This window comes from Tenrec ecaudatus, chromosome 9 (genome assembly GCF_050624435.1).
Source record: "Tenrec ecaudatus isolate mTenEca1 chromosome 9, mTenEca1.hap1, whole genome shotgun sequence".
In the NCBI taxonomy this organism is placed as follows: Eukaryota; Metazoa; Chordata; class Mammalia; order Afrosoricida; family Tenrecidae; genus Tenrec; species Tenrec ecaudatus.
In genome coordinates this window covers 83,209,775-83,228,813 of record NC_134538.1, presented here as the reverse complement: position 1 = coordinate 83,228,813, position 19,039 = coordinate 83,209,775, and the positions used below count along the sequence as shown (strand labels likewise).

Here is a 19,039-nt window from a genome sequence, read left to right as displayed (position 1 = left end):
TAGCCCCCCAATATGCAATCACCCCGCCATCAGGGCTCCTACCCGTAACCCTACATTTGGTTCTAAGTGTTTTATAGTTTTAGTTCTTACAATTAAGTTGTTGATCTACTCGAAGTTAATTTTGTATGTTGTGTAAATTATGGGTTCAGGTACATTCTTTCTTTCCTACGTGTCTGTGGTAGTTACATAATCTTCTGTCAACTTGAGGGTATTAAGAGTGGAGTGGAGGGGTGGAGTGTAGCCTGTCAATCAGGTCGCAGCTTGATGGCCTAACGTGGAGGCGGTAGAGATGAATAGTTTACTGGAGGCGGAACCCACTCTTTCTCTGACATCCCTTTCCTGCTTTTGAGACACTCAGGGAGCTAGCTAGCTGGAGGAGCCACTTGGAGACCCATCCCAGCTTTGAGATGCTTCCACAACCACTGGACCCACAAAACTTTCTAGCGCGAGCCTGTGATCTTCCTGCACTCAGCTGTGTTGTCTAAAGAGGAATGTATGGACTGATATCAGACATATGGGTTAATATGGGGCTTATGGACTTGATCTGGATCTCACTGGGATGTTTTCTCAATAAACAACAGCTTTGATAGAAAGCTCTCTCTTATACACATTTGAGTGCCTCTGGGTTTGTTTCTCTAGTCAACCCAGACTAACAATATCTCAGCACCACTTTACTAAAAAGATGATTCTTTCCCTCATTTATTGGTCTCAGCAACCTTGTCATTGAGCTACTTTTTTATTTTCTACACGTAATAATTTCAGAATAAGCGACATTAAGTCGGAACAAAATTCAAACGGTTACTGTTTAAACCTCAAGTCTGACCTCCCCTATCCACAGTCCTCCTTCCTGGAGGTAATCTGTTTATATCAGCCTCTTATGTCTCCTTCAAGAGATATTTTCTATTTGGATCAACACAGTGGATGCTAATGAATGTTTAACCACCAACTCTCCAGAAACCCAAACTTGAGCAAAACAAATTCCTGATTTGTCCCCTTTGCTGATTCCCATAACTGATTTTAAACAGCCAGCCTACAGTCACTGACCTAGGGGCTGGGAAGAGATGCACAGAAGCGGATGTGAACAGGCACCAGCACATCAGTTTGACATGTTCTGTGTGTGTGCGCGCATGTGTGTATACACATAACGGTTGTGTCTATGTACATATGCATGGATCTATCTTTACTCAAATGGAAGCAAACCAAACAAAAACCAAACTCACTGCCATCCAGTCACTTCTGACTCAGAGCCACCCTAAAGGGCAGGGCAGAACTTCCCCTGTGGGTTTCCGAGACTGTAACTCTTGATGGCAGTAGAAAACCCTGTCTTCTTGTCTAGGAGTACGCTGGCGGTTTCAAACTACTGACCTTACGGTAAGCAGTCCAACACGTAACCACTATGCCACCAGGGCTCCTCTACCAAACAGACCTTGGCATATATAGTATGCACACCATATTCCCAGGTCCTCTATAATTTGTTCTGCTTTAATTTAATAAATGTCAGAGATCGTTCCCTATCAGTAGAGGCAGAGAGCTGCCTCGTTTTTTAGCTGCTCCGTTATTTATTAACCACTCCCCTATTAATGGGCCATTGGGTTTTATTTATTCAAAGCCTGCAATCAACAACCTTGTACATATATCATTCTGCGCATGTGCTTGCCTTCAGGATAAAATGCCTAGACTTGCGATCCCTGGCTCTAAGGGCCCACACGTTTGCAATTAGGTACATTCTGGCAGTGGCCCTGCACAGATCCTGGCCTGGGTCACGCCCCCAGCCACAAGGTATGAAGCGCTGGCTGTTTCCTCAAGGCCCGGTCAACAACAGAATGTTAAAACAGTGTGGGTTGCCAATTTGATAGGTGAGAAAAGCATGTCATTGAAGTTTTCATCTGTATTCCTCTTTTTATGAATGAGGATAAAATGTTCGTAAGGAAGCATTAAAAAGTTCCATTGTCTTCTAATTCCGTTTTCCCACAAACTTTATAAAGCCCCCTCATCAAATATGTTAAACATTTATATGTTTCTCATGAACTGTCTGTTCATATTTTTGCCTCTATAGTCTTTCTCACATTGAGTGGTTGAAGTTCTTTATAGGTTATTCCATATATATTAATATTCAAATGTTGGGCTGCTAACCTCAAGGTCAGCAGTTCAAAGCCACCAGCCACTCCAAAGGGAAAAGAAAAATCTGTTTCCATAAATATTTCTGGCCTCAGAAACCCTTTCCAAGGTTGCTAGGCCTTGTGATCACGTTGACTGGCCGTGGGTTTGGCATGGATACACTGACAGCATATATTGAGGGCATCTTGTCATGTGGACTGCAATTATTTTTCTAATCTTATTGTTTTTTGACATAGTTCCAAAGTTTGGAAGGTCTTGCAAAAATTGGATATAATCTAATAAATCGACCTTTTATCTTGCAATATCTGGGTTTTGTTTTTTTACCTTATATGACCCTCCCCTCCCCATTATTATTTAGCTAGAGTTCTATTTTTCCCTGGTTGTTTTAATAGTAAAGGCTTGATTCATTGGGGATTATTTGGGAGAAGGAGTGAAGTAAGCTCTAACTCTCTTTCTTGCCCGATTGTAGCAATACCCTTTGTCAAATAATGACCTGATGGCTAGTGGCTATTCATTGGGCAGCTAACCCCAAGGGCAGCAGTTCAAAGCAACAGCTGCTTCAAGGAAGAGAAGGCTTTCTACTTCCACTAAGCATTACAGTCTCAGAAACCCCTAGGGACAGGTTCTACCCTGTCCTACAGGGTCACTATTAGTTTGGATCGACTTGATGGCAGTGAGTTTAGTTTGCATCCACCACAGAACCTTCTGTGTCATTTCTCTCAACGACTCTCCCCCTCCCTAAGGTCTCAGGTGCTAGGAGCTGCCATTCCAACTGTCTGGTACGTGTCACTGTTACCGCTCCTGTTTCCTTTCCCCCATGACACCTCATTCAAGTCTCATCACCTTGTGCCTTCTTTGGGGTACAAAACAGACCCGTTTCCCAAGCAGTGCTATATATGATGTGTCTGTCTAATGCTTATGATCCATTTATCACTCCCTAATGTATAAATCTTAAAAACCACTTCTTCAGGAGGGCTCATCTCAGTTGAGATCAGTTTTTCAGTTAGGGGGATGTGAGAGACCAAACAGTTCCTGCCTCACAGCACAGTCTCATGATCGCTCTAATTTATCAGACACTCCTCGAGGAACCAAAGAACCCCAAATTCATAGCCACTGAGTTGATTCTGACTCATAGTGACCCTACGGGACAGAGTAATACTGCCCAGTGGGTTTCTGAGATCATAAATCTTTATGCAAGTAGAAAGATTCATCTTTCTCTGGCAGAGAGGCTGTTGGTTTCAAATGGGAATTAAGTTTCCATTGAATTCCTTTGCACCATTACAAGAATGTGGTGTCAGGATTAGAGGAAGGTTTAGTAACAACTTGTGTGACATGCTGATGACACACCGTGCTTGCTGAAAGTGAGGAGGAATTGAAGCACTTGCTGATGACGATCAAGGATTATAGTCTTCAGTGTGGATTACAACTCAATTCAAAGAAGGCCCAAATCCTCATAACTGGACCAATAGTTAACATCACGGTAAATGGAGAAAAAGTTGAAGTTGTCAAGGATTTTGTCTTGCTTGGATCCACGACTGACGCTCGTGGAAGCAGCAGTCAAGAGATCAAAAAACAGGGGGACAAATAACAGGAATGTGGGTGAAGGGAGACAGCAGATGGTGTAAAATATGAAAATAACAATAATAATAATATATAATTTATCAAGGATTCATGAGGGTGGGAGGGTGGGGGAGGGGAGAGCTGATACCAAAGGCTCAAGTAGAAAGAAAATGGTTTGAAAATGTTGATGGCAACATATGTACAAGTGTGCTTGATACAATTGATTTAAGGATTGTGGAGTTAGCCTGGGTAGACTAGAGAAACAAAGCCACAGAAACACAAATGTATATACATGAGTGAGTTTTATATAAAGGGTAAGTGTACATTAAGAAAGCATCCCAACCCAGTGCTGCCCAAGCCCTTAAGTCCAACATTAGTCCCTATGTCCAACACCAATCTACAAAGTCCTCCTCCATCTCACAAAATACACGCAATGGTGCCAACTGCAGGAGGAAAGCCAAATCAGTGAGCGTGTAAGCATCTCATCACTGGCAGGGGTCTCCACGTGGTTGCTCCAGCACCCAGGCCTGCATCAGGGTAGGTCCCTGTGGCTTCTACTCAGGGATGTCTCGCAGGAAGTGAACCTTGTCAGCTGAAGCAGGGAACTGGCTAAAGCAGCTGCACCCTGGTCCGACCATCAGAGAACAAGAGACCTGAGGACCAGAAGGGTGAGGCTCATGGAACCATTTATCTCTCTGCCCTTCAGTTAACCCCACGTGTTTATCAGCCAGTTGGAGCAATAACTATTTCAATTGTTATAAAATCTATAAGAGCCCCCAATAAAATGATTAATTTTTAAAAAGAAAGGAAGTCAAAAGATGTATTGTATTAGGTATATCTCCTGCACAAGGATCTCTGTAGAGTATTGGAAAGCAAGGATGTTATTTTGAGGACTACGGTGCACCTGATCCAAGCTGTGGTATCCCTCATATGCATGTGAAAGTTAGACAATGCTTAAGGAAGACTGTAGATGAATCAATGCATTTGACTTGGGGTGCTAGGACACAATACTGAAAATACCATAGACTGCTGAAAGGCCAAACCCATCTGTGTTAGAAGAAGTAAGGCCAGAGTGCTCTGTAGAGGCAAGGATAGCAAGACTTCATCTTACATGCATTGGACATACTGTCTGGAGAGACCAGTCCCTGGAGAAGGATATCACGTTTGGTAGAGAGGCACCGAAAAAGAAGAAGGCCTTCAATAAGATGGATGGACACAGTGGCTGCATCCATCGGCTCAAGCAAAAGAATGATTGTGAGGATGGCCCAGGAATGTGCCGTCCTGTTCTGTTATGCATAAGGTAGCTCTGGGTGGATCCCACTGAGGGCACTTCACAACAACAACATTAACTAATGAGGCATGAGAGAAGCTGTGCCTTTAGGCAGTGTGTATTAGAAAGCAGACTGCCTCCACTCCCTTTCTAACCAACCAGGGAGGGAAACCTCCCTTCAGGGGTCGCCTGAGTGTGTCATTCATGGGGATCACCCTCCTGAGGGTTTCCTGGTCCAGAGTCATGCCCTGACTGCCTCGGTCAGAAGACGCTGGATCAATCTTATAAGCTCTTCTGTCTAACACTGTGTCCCAAGGATGATTCTGCTACCAATCATGAATTTGTGACCGTTTTCTTTGTGCTCCATGGCTTATTTAAGTAGCTGCATGTCTGTAAATCCTGGGACATCTTTATGGCCTTGTGTCTCCCTTAAGAGGATGATGTGTTTCTGTCTATGCCTTTGTCCTGTGTCAGAAAAATGTTCTTCTTAAATTTTGGTTGAGATTTGGGGTCTCTTTGGTGCCCTAGAACATGGCCACATTCCCAACTCCAGTCATCATTACCATAACCAGCCTTCCTTTTGATAAAGCAGACAGTTCCTGTCGTGTCCACTGTCTGTCATTTTCCATGTCCAGTTATTTTCCCCATTAAAACACCCATTCCCCCTCATCATTTTAGACAGCCCTTCATTCCTTAAAATGTTACACAGTGACTCCTGGTACATCCTCCGGGTGGAACGTCCTTTTTCGTAACCCTCCATTCCCTTCCCTTTTCAATTGTATGTGGCCTTCGAGGCTCAGCTTAAATGCCCACTTCTCCGCAGAGGTGCCGCCCCTTGCTCCTGAGCTCCTGCAGCACCTCAGTATCGCCTGGGCAGCAAGCATCACACCCCTCCTTGTCCCTTACAACTGTGCTTGCACATCCCTCTCCTGAACAGAACGTTCTCAAAGCACCAGGGACGGTGACTAATTACTCTTTGGCAGCTTCCTATGTCCACACACATTTTTAAAAAATGATGTTAAATTGCCTTAGCTTCAGTGTCCCGGGGTGGTACAGCACTGGACTACTAATCACAACATTGGTGGATCGAGTCCCTCTAGGGGCACCTCAGAAGTAAGGCCTGATACTCTGCTTCCAAAAGCCCGAGGAAGGCAGTTCTACTCAGAACACACACAAGGGCGTCATGGGTGTGGGTGGGTGGGTGTTCTCCCACTTGAGAGAGCATCTCCATTACTGCGGGGCTGGCACCCCAGCCTTTCTGACTCTGTGGGCCGGGTGTAGCGCCTAAGAATGTGCACGTCTAGCCAGCTCCCAGGTGAGGCTGATGCGACAGGTCTGGAGCCCACACTGAAAACCGTGGCGGCTGGCTATTTCCTCAAACTAAAGCCCCTAGGTACCGGGGCACAGTGTGTCCAAAGTTGCATGGCGAGGAGCAAGCCCCTCCAACCCAGGGGCATTTAGATAGTCTAGGTTTCATCTCCTCTGCATATTTGAGCCTACAGAGGTGGGGACACACAGGTCACACGGGACCAGCAGCACTGCTGGGAGGGGCTCTCTGATCAAAGATTCAGCAATAGAGGAGGCAAGATGACCGGGCCAGAGCCAAACCCTGCGATTGTTGACTTTGGACCGTGAACAAGTTACTTGTGTAACCCTCTCTGGGCCTCTGTTGGTGAGGGTTCTTTGGGTAGAAGCAATAGACACTGTGGCTGTTAGCAACTGGACACTCCTGGCTAGGGGCAGAATCCAACCTGTCAATCAAGTGGTAGTCTGAGGATGCGTCCTTGGGGGTGTAGCCTTTTGTGGAGCAGCAAACTGGAAGAGAGACATTCCTCTCTGTCACTTCCTCTTCCTCCTCGCTGGGACTCGGTGTCTGCATGCAGGGCCAGCCGTGTGCGCCACCTCACCCTGAGGGCAGTCAGAGCCCTGCCACCTCCCGCCGACCTTGGATCCACGTGGCTGCACACACCAGATTGCAGCTCCCTGTTTCAACCTTCCATGTCATTGTCCTGCTGCCACTTGAGTCTGAGGAGGCTGCCAGCTAAACTTGGCTGGGCCATCTTCTTGATGTCGAGTTCCATCTCGCACACAGATGCGTGCCACTGCTTTGTTTCGCTAGACAACCCAGCATAACTCGGAAACCCACATAGCAAATGGAGCCTGTAAAAATGCTCCGGAATAGATGAGGAGGCAGAACAGACAGGGGCGGGCACTGCTTCAGCACCCGGGAACCCAGCACCACAGTGATGCTGCCAGAGGGGTGGGCGCCCAGCAACAGAAGCTCCGTGGCTCTTGCCACTAAACCCAGAGTCCAGGCTGGGGCCGCCAATGCGCTGGCCCGAGGGGTCACATCTGGGTTAAGGAAAAGAAGCCCTTTGTTCTGTCCCCAGCAGTCTGTACCCAAAGCCAAGAAGCCATCTCTCTGCAAGTGGATACTGACCCAAGGGCAAGGATACCGCCAGACACTAACCCAGAAGGAAGCCACCCTCTCAGTTAGAGGAAGCTCTGCCGGACGGCGGTCAGGAAAGCACACAGCCGGGCACACAGGAGCTGCGCAGAAGTTACTAGGGCTCGAGATCACTGTCACGGTTCTTTCTCACTCCCGGCACCGCGTATCAAAGCTAGTTGGTTTTCTACTCCTGGCTGCTAACCGAGCGGTTAAAGAGCCATTCACGGGACCCTCAGAGAAGAGCTCCAGTGATCTACGTTAGTGATCTACTTCTAGTGATCTACTAGAATTAGCCTTTGAAAACCCTAAAGGTGCCCTCAGGTCAGTGTGGCCCCTAACACACCTGTGCCCGACAGAACAAAGCACCGCCCACTCCTGCGCCACCCTCACAATTGTCCCGATGCTTGAGTCCAGTTTGGCAATGACTGTGCCAATCCATCTCCTTGAGGGCCTTCCTCAATTTCACTGCCCCAATACCAAGCACGATGTCCTTCGTCAGGGACTGGTCTCTCCTGACAACATGTCCAAAGTACGTAAGACGAAGTCTCACCATCCTTGCCGCTAAGGCACACTGGTCGTACTTGTTACAAGGCACATTGGTTTGTCCTTTTGGTAGTCCGCGGTATTTTCAATATTATCCTCCAGCACCACAATTCAAAGGCATTGATTCTTCTTCAGTCTTCCTTATTCAAGGTTTGACTTTCACATGCATATAACGTGATTGAAAATACCACCATCCCCGCCCCCCACTCCGAGTGGAACGAACAACAGAAACCAAGGGGAAGGGAGACAGCGTTCAGTGTAAGATATAAAAATAATAATAAATGTTAATTTATCAAGCTGTCACGAGGAAGGGAGGGAGGGAAAAAAGAGGAGTTGATGCCAAGGGCTCAAATAGAAAGTAAATGTTTAGGAAATGATGATGGCAACATATGTAGAAAAATGCTTGATACAATGGATGTATGGAATGTTATAAGAGTTGTTAAGAGTCCCCAACAAAATGATCTTAATTGGAAAAATATATATATTTAGAGTCAAGAAAAGAAAAGAAAATGCCAGGAGTCGGTCATACCTTAGTCCTCAATGTAACATGCTTGCTTTCCAATACTCTAAAGAAGGTTGTGCAGCAGATTTACCTAGTGCAACACGTCTTTGGATCTCTGGACTGCTGCTCCAGAGACTATTGATTGTGGAGCCAAGCAAGACAAAATCCTTGACAACGTCAACCTTTTCTCTGTTTATCACGATGTTCCCTCTTGGTCCATTTGTGAGGACTGTGGTTTTCTTTGCATTGGCCCATAATCCAGGCTGAAGGGTACCATCCTCGATCGTCATCAGCACGTGCATCTAGTCCTCCTCACATTCAGCAAGCAAGGTGGGGTCACCTGCATGTCACTGGTTGTTAATAAGCTTTCCTTCAATCCTGATGCCACATTCTTCTTCATAGAATAGTTTTTCTGATGCGTTGTTTAGCATGCAGGCTGAATAAGTATGGCGAGAGAATACACTGATGTACACCTTTCCTGAATTTAAACCATGCAGTGTATGCCCATGAATTAGTGAGAATCCCCCAAGTGGGCTCTCTCTACATTCTTTCAGGCCGCCACCTCATCTCAGAGGCCAGACAACTGAGTCATGAGTCACACTAGAACCAGAGCCAAAAAGTCACTTTAAACTACTTTTGTGGCTACATCAGATTCCATCCTGTTTGGGTTACCAGGGGGTTAAGGCTCCACAGTGGATACAATTCCCATGAACAAACAGACAAATAAACATGCATACAGTCGAGTGTGCAGAGCCTCCTAAGATGAGGAGTTACACTCTCCTCCTCCCCAGTTCCACACGACCACCTGCCAGCCGTCGGAAACCACAAAAGGGCAGCACTGGGCTCATCCGGTGCTCCTCTGAGGCACCCCCAGCCTGCCTCAGACCTTCCAAAGCCCAGAATCTAGACAGAACAATGGAGCCTCTTTCTCTCCAGGGTATCAATTAAAACCCAGACTCATTCCCTTTGAGACTCATCTCTCATTGTAATTAATGAATTCTCTGCATGACTGTTTAATGTCTGCATTGCCCTTTAGACCCTAAGTCCTTGAGGACCATGCCTGTCTAACTCTCACCACCATATCCTTTGTACCCAGCGAGGTGCCTGGCACAAAGTACACACGAAGGGCCTTCAAAAAATCTGTGGGAAAATTCCATTATCTTTGCATTCCATCTTTTCCACACACTGTTTGAAGCCTCCTTAACCCTACTCAACAAATACTTAATGTATGAGAGGAGGGGAAACGTACATGTTTTCATTCTAGGGAGGCAACTACTGCAAGTTTAATCTTGCCCTGTGGTGCTGCCAGGTAAGTGTTGGACTGCTAACCACAAGGTCAGCAGTTCAAACCCACTGGCTGCTCCAAAGGAGAAAGATGAGGCTGTCTGCACCCACAAGGATTTACAAAGCCTCAGAAACCCTATCTAGGGTGATTATGAGTAGGATTTGATACCAAAAGAGAACTAGTGTGGGGATCTTTAATAGTTATATATATATATATCCCCACCCTCCCAACATGACCCAAAAGTATTTAGGAAGCATGGTGTAGCCTTCCAGCCCAAATCCTGGATTTATTCCACGCATGTCAAAATATTTTAAAATCTTTTCTAATAAATGGAATAACCGTATGAAGCTGTAAAAGAATTTTGCATGTAGTTTCTTACGCAATTCTTTTGTTTTGAAGTTGACAGACGATGTCCTTCATCTTGGAAAAAGAATACTCACTGGTAATTTCATTGTTCTTACTCATATTGTTTATACTCCTGGAATTGAATTTTCCCCAGACTTATTTTCTCACCATTTTTGCCGAAAAGTATGTTTGTTTGAAAGTCAGAATACATTTGTTTCTTGTTTCCCCGAGTATGGAATATGCATGACATATTATTCTTAAATAATAATGTGGGGGTTTAAAACTGAGAAGTAAATTGCTGTTTCATAACATTTCCATGATCAGAATTAAATTACTGCCTAGATTTCTGTGCTTACTCACAAAATAATACCCACGGCTATATGCCCGCTCTCTGACTGAGGAGCTGGGGACTGGATGAGCGGCCCTAGGGAATCTTCTCTGTTCTTTTTTCATCATGAAACATGGCTGACTTTTTTTTAAAGGACTCAGAATTGTTTTAAAGGAGTATGAAGAAACCCTTTTTTTTTTTAAATAAAAGGGTCTGTTTAGATGAAAAGATTGGGAAATAGTGATTTTTCAAGTATATAAAAAATGTCAAACATATATAGAGCATCACTGTCTAACAGATAAGTAATACAAGCTTTTTAAAAGTGTGCAAAGTAACAGGTGAAATTTGCCTTGTTATATAGTAATATAATACTTCTAAAATACTATCATTCTAACAAGCAATCATTTATTTTTAAATTATTGAAATATTTGCTTTTCATCAGTACGAAGGTTTCAAAACCCAGCGTCTATCTCACATTACAGCACATCTCAATGGGACTGGCCACACTTTGAATGGCCAGTGGCAACCCTGCCATGCATCACAGCCACAGAAATGAGCATAATAACTCATCACCCCGCCCCAGCAGTCATCAACCCACAGACACATTTCCTCTGTACTTTACTCTCAAACCTACATTAGTTGGAAATCCTAAAAATCATAGCTTTCCATCCACGCCCAAATTTCCATGATGACTTCACTTTTTTTAACACTTGGTTTGTTCAAATTAATACTTAAACAATCAATGATGAAGACCTCCTTCCCCTCTCCTGCTTTTAAAAATATATATGGTAAAGTACTGAAGGTTTCTCTGGGCACAATATTAAGCAAGGAAGAAAACATCCAAAACATCCTCTGTGGAGGGAATGCACAGAGTCACTATAGCCAAAAAGAAAGCGGTCCTGATCCGACCATTTCAGGAGGTAGCCTGTGATCAGCATATGTCCAAGAACCAACGGTACTGGGGGAAGAAGCCCAAGCAGTGAAGGCCCAGGCAAAGCAAGGCTCCAGGAATGGATGGAACACCAATGAGAACATTTCAACAAGCGGATGCACTGGAAGCACATATGCGTCTATGCCAAAAAAGTTGGAAGACAGCTCTCTGGTCAACCAACTGGAAGAGCTCCACATTTGTGCCCATCCTAAAGAAAGGTGACCCAACAGAATGTGGAACGTATGAAATAATATGATTACTATCACATGCAATTTTGCTGACGATCACTTGAACACTAGTGTAGAGGGATATCAAGAGGGAACTGCCGGAAAAACAAGCCAGGTTCAGAACAGAATGTGGCATGAGAGCTAGGATGCCACCGATCTTGGTTGAAAGCAGAGAAAATGAGAAACCTGTTTATCGGTGTTTTATGGACTATGTAAAGGCATTCCACTGTGTGGATCATAACTATGGATAACACAGAGAACAAGAGGAATTTCAGAGCACTTCATTGGGCTCATGCAAAACTTGCATTTGACTCAAAGGCAGACATTCAAACAGAATAAAGGGCTACTGCGTGGTTTAAAGTCAGGATTGTTTCCTTTCATCATGTTTATTCAATCATATGGAGCCCTGGTGGCAGTGGTTCCGAGCTGGGCTGCGATCTACAAGGTCAGTAGTTCGAAACCACCAGTGAGTCCAAGGGAGAAAGATGTGGCTTTCTACTCCCATGAGTTACAGTCTCTGAAACTCACAAGTGTAGTTCTACCATGTCTATAGGGCCGCTGTGAGTTGGCACTGACTCATGGCAACTCCACTTTGGCTTGAGTTATGCTGAGCAATAACCCAAGAAACTGGACTATACGAAGAAGAATGAGGCATCCGGATTGAAGACTCCTCCCTCAACAACCTGGCACAACTCTGCTTGCCAACAGTGAAGCGGGTTGAAGCACTTACTGACGAAAATCGAAAACCACAGTCTTGAGTTTGGATTACACATTAATATAAAGAAATCAAAACTCCTCACAACTGGACCAATAAGCAACATCATGATAAGCAGAGAAACTATTGAAGTTGTCAAAGATTTCACTTTACTTGTATCTACAATCAACGCCCACGGAGGCAACAGTCAAGAAATCAAATGACGTAGCACACTGCGCAAATGTGCTGCAACAAGACCGCTTTGAACCTTTCAAATGCAGAGATGTCACTGTGGGGATTGAGGTGCATGCACTTGGCCCAAGCCATGGTCTTTTCAATTGTCTCCTATGCAAGTAAAGTGGGGCAATGAATAAAGAAAGATACAGGAAAATTGATGCATCTCTTCATGAATGATACTGAAAGTATCATGAACTACCAGAAAAACACGCAAATTTGCCTTGTACGAAATACGTCCAGAGCACTCTTGAGAATGAAAGATGGTGATACTTGTTTCTCGTACTTTAAGCATTTCATTGGGGAAGACTAGTCCCTGAGAAAGAACATATTTAGATAACAAAACAACACCAACAACAAAAGCTCTCTGACATCCAGTGATTCAGACTCATAACCACCCTGGAGGCCAAGGTAGAACAGCCCCTGTCGGTTTCTGAGAGTGTAACAAGAGTAAAAAGCTACATCTTTCTCCCATGGAGCAGCTGGTGGGTTCAAACTGCTGACCTTGCAGTTAGCAGCCCAACATGTAACCACTAGGCTACCAGGGCTCCTTGGTAAAGTCAAGGGTCAATGGAAATGAAGGAAAACCTTTAATGAGATGGACTGACACAATGGCTGCTCACAAAGGGCTCAGACATAGCTACTAAGAATATGGCATAGGACCTAGTAGGGTTCTGTTCTGTTATACATAAGATCGTTAATAGTCAGAGCCAAATCAGTAGTACTTAACAAGTAATACAATGCAAATTTGCCATTCTAATCATTTTAAGAATATAATTCAGTGACATTAATTATACCCAGCATTAAACAACCACTACCATTACCTGTACCATAACCACTAGTGTGCTTTTTGGTGAAAACCCCTTTTGCATGATCAAAATGTTTGATGACCCCAACAGAAGAAGAGTTCTAATTAATGTTGTTTTTATTCACTCAGATGTTTATTGCATCTCATACCTTGGATCAAACATGGTACTGGCCCCATCACAGTGAACAAGACTCAAAGGAACTTCTAGTTGTGCCTCAACAATGTATTAGGATCGCTCAGAAAGTTAAAAACAAACAAACAATACCAGTTATAACAACTGATGACTGAATACGTTGTTTAAAAACTGGTGTCTGTGCAACAGCAATATGACTTGATCATATGTTCCCTACGCGCCAGCATTCACTCAAGGGCAATGGCTTAAATTTTTCAGTGTTTGTTGTTGTTGTTGTTTGAGGGGACAAAGGAGTCATTCAGCTTAAAATGGAATAAGAAACTGATCCATACTACAGCACCAACGAACCATGAATACACCCTGAATACACCAAGCTACCTTAGAGCCAGGCTTTAACAAAAGGCCGCATATTGCATAGTTCCCTCTCTATGGAAAGTCCAGAACCAGCAAAGCCACAGAGACAGAAAGGAGATGAGTGGCAGCCAGGTCACAGGGCAGACAAGGCAGCGGGAACCCAGGAGTGACTCCAATGGTTATGTGTTTCTTCTTGGAATGATGAAAACTTCGTAACGGTGGTTGTGGCAATGACTGAGCAGCTATACATGAAAATGCGGAAAACACTGAATGAACATTTCAGATACATGCACTGTACGAGAGATAGCTTACATCTCAATAGGACTGGTATTTTAAGAAATACTTAACTAGACAAAGTACTCTATATCCACACAATGGAATGAATCCAACCATCATAATGAACCACCAAACGCCTAAAAGAATAATAATACATTGGCCAACCCTTCTCAACCCAGGCTGCTAACCAAAGGTCGGAGGATTGAGCCCACAGGAGGCACTCAGGAGGCCGAGTGATCTACTTCCAGGAAAATGAGCCATTGACGACAGTACTGCTCTGATCCACAGGGAGCAGAATGGACACCACAGAGACCGGGGGTTTGGTTGGTTGTATAGTCCCCCTGACTGAGAGCGCAGTGGGTTATGCATGGGCTGCTAATGGTGGAGTCAACATTTGAACCTTTCAAAGGCCAGTCTGCAGGAGAAACATGAGGCTCCCTGCTCCTGTAAAGATTTACAGTCGCTATGAGTAGAGACTGACAGGAGGGCAGTGGGAAGGAATGAAAGCCAACTGCAGGCAATGTTAGGTCAGCCAGCCTGCGGAAGTCCCTGGGGGCTGCACCAAGGAGCAATAGGAAGGAGCAGATACAAAAGAAGCCACTGAGAAGAAGGGAGACAGCAGCAGGCACAGGGTGGGCACAGTAGTAAACAGGAAACAAGAGAAGGTTTCCAGAGGGGAGACCAGGGAGCTCATGAATACGTAGACCTGGCTAGGAAAGAAACTTGCGGAGAACTGCATCAAGTCTCCATCCTGCCAACCAAGGTTCGTTCCGCTTTCTTCTTGCCTGGTTCCTCAAGTCCCAGCCCCTTCTCTGAGGATCTAGATTGGCGCATTCTCCGGCCCTCCTTGAAGTCCTCTTCAACTGGAATTTATAATTTAGAAAAGATAGTGCTACAGAGAAGCACAACAGTAAAACAGTGCATTATTCAGGCCTTCATGCTGGGAAAGAAAACAAAACATTATATCCATTCCTGAAAAACAAGTGGAATGAAAACAGGAGGGAAAAGGAGACCTTATTTTGCCCACAGTCCTTGAGGTGATGTCCAGGCCACGCTCCCAGCAACAACTCACCTCAGCTTCAATGCAAGTGTAGGAAGGGGTGAAGGGTTGTTTTACTCAAAGCGTGCTGCCCGCGCTTTGGGAGTTGGCAGTGGTTTCTTACACTGTGCTCTACAGATGAGAACAGAAGAACTAGCCAGCCTCCAGTACTTTACTCGAGGCACAGAGCTTATTGTTCAGGGTGCTTATTCCATACAGAGAGTAAAATCAATCAGATTTCACTTTAGGTTGCATCTGTCTTTGTCTTTTAAAAGATTTATGTTGGTGGAAGGAGGAGTTCTCTTCCACTATGTCAGTGCTTCCCCAAGTGAGCGGTACTTACCCCTAGGGGAGGGCAGGGGGCTCTAGAATGATGGGGGGGGGTTGCAAAATAAACACCTACACTTTATCCTGGAGTATGGACTGTAGTACAAACGTTCTTAATTGCCAGGAGGGCACTGAGTTTTGGTTTGTTTGTTTGTTTGTTTCTGAAAAGGGAGCAATAGGCCAAATAAATTTGACCTATATTTTATTAAAAGCCCCCAGTCTACCAGGCCCACAAACCATAAACTCATTGCCAATAAGTCGATACTGACTCATAGCAACCCTATAGGACAGGGTAAAGCTGCCCCTGCGAGTTTCCAAGACTGCAAATCTTCACAGGAGTAGAAAGTCCCACCTTTCTTCCATGGAGCAGCTGGTGGTTTCAAACTACTGACTTTGTGGATTGAAATCCAACAAACCATAAACTCACCACAAACATCAATGGCAGTGAGAGTCACAACAACTCGGGGCGGGGGAGGGGTTGCAACGGTACTAGACACTTTATGGTATAGTGGGTTAAGCATTTGGGTTGATGACTAGCTGCAGGGACAGCAGTTCAAACCTATCAGCTGCTCTGCAGGTGAAAATCGAAGCTTTCTACTCCCATAAAGATTTATAGTCTCAGAAGCCCACAGGGGCAGTTGTGTTCTGTCCTATAGGGTCCCTATGAGTTAGAATCAGCTCAACGGCAATGACTTTGAAGTCTGAGTCACTTGGTAGTTTTATCACTGGAAGTTTTATTGCTCAACTTTGGATGTTTTAATACATTATGTCATCGAGCTCTGTCAAAATGGGCTAACATCTAATTAAGTAGTGAGAGTCAGAGATATTACAAGGTAGGGGAAGGACAGCAGGGCTGCGAGTCAGACAGGCTATTAACAAAATCTGGCTCCGCAATTTACTACTGGCCTTGGGCAAGTTCCAGAACTAAGGCTTCAACTTTTTCATCTGTAAAATGGAGATAACTTCACATCTCTGCCTGGCAAGACTGTGGCGTTTAAATGAGATAATGCAGGGGCTGGCAGCCCCTTACTCTAAGACCGTAACTATTACAGAAAATACAGTGATACAAACAAAAATATTTGAGACGAAACAAACCATCTACTTATCTAGTGGCTATAATGCTAGAAATCCACCTTCTTTTCTTGGAAGCAGCTCAGAGCAGGAGGGAGAAAAACAGGCTAGAATCCTGGTACTACCAGAATGATCCTGGGAAAGCTGGCTAACTGTTTAACAATACCTGTGTAATAAGACTACTACAACCACGCAAATGGTCAACCACTCAAAGCCAATTGGAGATCCGAGGGAGCAAGATGAGGCTCTCTGCTCGCACAAAGATGTGTGTACAGTCTCAGAAACCCACAGGGCCAGTTCTACCCAGAGCTTTGGATTCGCTAAGAGTCAGATGTGACTCGATGTCAATATGTTGAGTCCTGATGCTTAATGGAGGCAAGGATGGGTCAGTGGTAAAATGTTCACCTTCCATGCAGGAGATTCTGGTTCCATTCCTGGCCAATGGACCATAAGCACAATCATCATCCACCCCTCTGTTAGTGGTTGGCTGTGTACTGCTACTGGAGCTCTGTTTGGGCTGCTAACTACAAGGTCAGCAGTTCAAAACCACCAGCTGCTTCCGGGGAGAAAGACAAAGCTTTCTATTGCTGCAAAGTGACAGTCTCTGAAGCTACAGGGTGCAGTTCTACCCTGTGATATAGTGTTGAGAAGGTATTGACTCAATGGCAATGAGTTTGGTTGTTGGTGGTGGGGAGGGTGGCGTGTGATCGTATGATGCGAAATCGATTTTAATGGACCTTCCAGACTACAACAGACTAGGGGAAAAGTCCTGGTGATCTATCCCAAAAGTCAACCCATGAAAATCCTGATCAGAATCGCACGGATCAGATCGGCACCGGATTAGGAGGCCCAGGCCCAGGTAGCATTTCACTGTGTTGTACAAGAGGTTGCCTTGCGCTAATAACATCAACGGCACAAAGAACGTAATCCACATCCTGGTATTTAGTAGGTGCTCAATAAGCAGTGGTTATTGCTATTTGTGGGGAGAGGGGAAATTGGAGATAGAAAGACGACGATCAAAATCAGCAATTACGATCACAAGTTCTCCTATTTTACAGAGAGGTGGTCATTCATTCCACAATACTGATTGCACACCTGTGTGTCAGGCGCTGGTTCTGACACTGAGGTTCAAATGATGGATAAGGAATCTGCTTTCCTGAAGCCCACATTCTGGCGTAGGGGGGCCGGGAGGAATAGGAGATCATCGCAGACCCAGGCAGGTGCAGCGAGGAACACCAGAGTGGGCTGCTCAGTGCTGGCAGGGCCGTGGCGGGCATCACATGGTCATTAGCTGAGTGCATTTCAGCCCGGCCTGCCTTCGCATGAGCTCTCTGGCCAGAAGAGGGACCTCAGCTGGAACAGCGTTTGGGGGTAGAGGTACCCAGAAACCAGGCTCACGCTTTTTCACCTCAAGAAGTCTCGTCTCTCGTTCGCAGCTCCAGGTGAAAGCATTTCTAAATGCCCACCTCAGAGTGCCCAAAGGGAGAGTCCGCACATCTCGGCGCAGTGGCCACTGCTATACACCGAGACCACTTCGGGGTTTCCTGGGCTCACAGAGTCCTGGGTGCGGAGACTGGTGGAAACCGAGAAGGCGGAGCACGTGAGGGCACAAGGCGGCTGGCAAGTGGCATTGCCTGTGGAGGGCGGCGCGCCGGGGCTCCGGAAATATCTAGGGGATCTTGGAGAGCGCGAGTCGGCGACTTCAGCAGTTGCAAACGCTGCCCCCGCGCCGGGAAGCCCGAAGAGGCGGGTGCCCACCAGCCCCAGCCCCGGCCCCGCAGCGCCGGCAGCCGAGCGGCGCGAGCCGTGCATCGGGGCCGGCAGCCGCCCGGGGCTCCCCGGCGCCCCATCCGCGGATGTGGTCTAGCTCCGCGCGGCCCGTGAAACAGGTTTCCTGTGGCTCCGCGGGCGGCCGCTCGGCGCCGCATCTTCCAGCGCCGAGACCTCTCGGCTCAATCCCGGCCGCGCCATCCCACCGGACCCCAGGACCTAGCGAACCCCTAGGACCCAGCGGCTGGCGCGACTTCGAGGCTCGCCCGCTACCCCCAGCCCCAGCTCAGCGCGGCTCTACCGGCCGCTCCCTGGGTCCCAAGAGCCGGAGCCCAAAGATGGGTCGTGAGAGACGGATGGCACTCCCGAAATCGCAGCCCCTTCGGAGACCTCCCCGCTTCCGGGCCCCGCCAGCCACCACCGCACCCCGGCGGGCGCCCCAGCGCTTACCTGTGCGCCCCGCAGCCGGCGGACGCCGCCTCGTCCTCGGGTGCCCGACGCCCCGGTGCGCGCAGAGATCGCAGGAGGCAAGCCCAGCCGGCCGGGTCCCCAGGCGCGGCGCCGCTGACAGTTCCCACACCAGCCGCAGGAGCGGGGCGGGAACGGCCCGGGCGGGCGGACGGGCGGGCGGGCGGCGGCGGGGTGGGCGCTCTCGCTGCGCCCCGGCAGCCTGGCTCTCGCCTCTCCCGGCCGCGCGGCTCGCGGCTCGCGGCTCCCGGCTCCCGGCTCAGGGATCGCGCGGCCAGTCCCCAGTACTTTGCCCAGAACTTCTCCG

General features: G+C 46.7%; 1 protein-coding gene across 4 annotated transcripts in view; it reads right to left on the bottom strand.

The window, feature by feature from the left end:
- The window catches only part of OSBPL3 (oxysterol binding protein like 3), a 235,460-nt gene extending 216,435 nt beyond the window's left edge, over positions 1–19,025 (bottom strand). For 2 of the 4 annotated variants that reach the window (XM_075558278.1, XM_075558279.1), the window contains exon 1: positions 18,715–19,025. The gene's annotated coding sequence lies outside the window, so the exon portion shown is untranslated. The remainder of the gene's footprint in view (positions 1–18,714) is intronic. The other 2 variants (XM_075558280.1, XM_075558281.1) reach the window with 1 other exon arrangement.
- Positions 19,026–19,039: the final 14 nt, after the last annotated feature.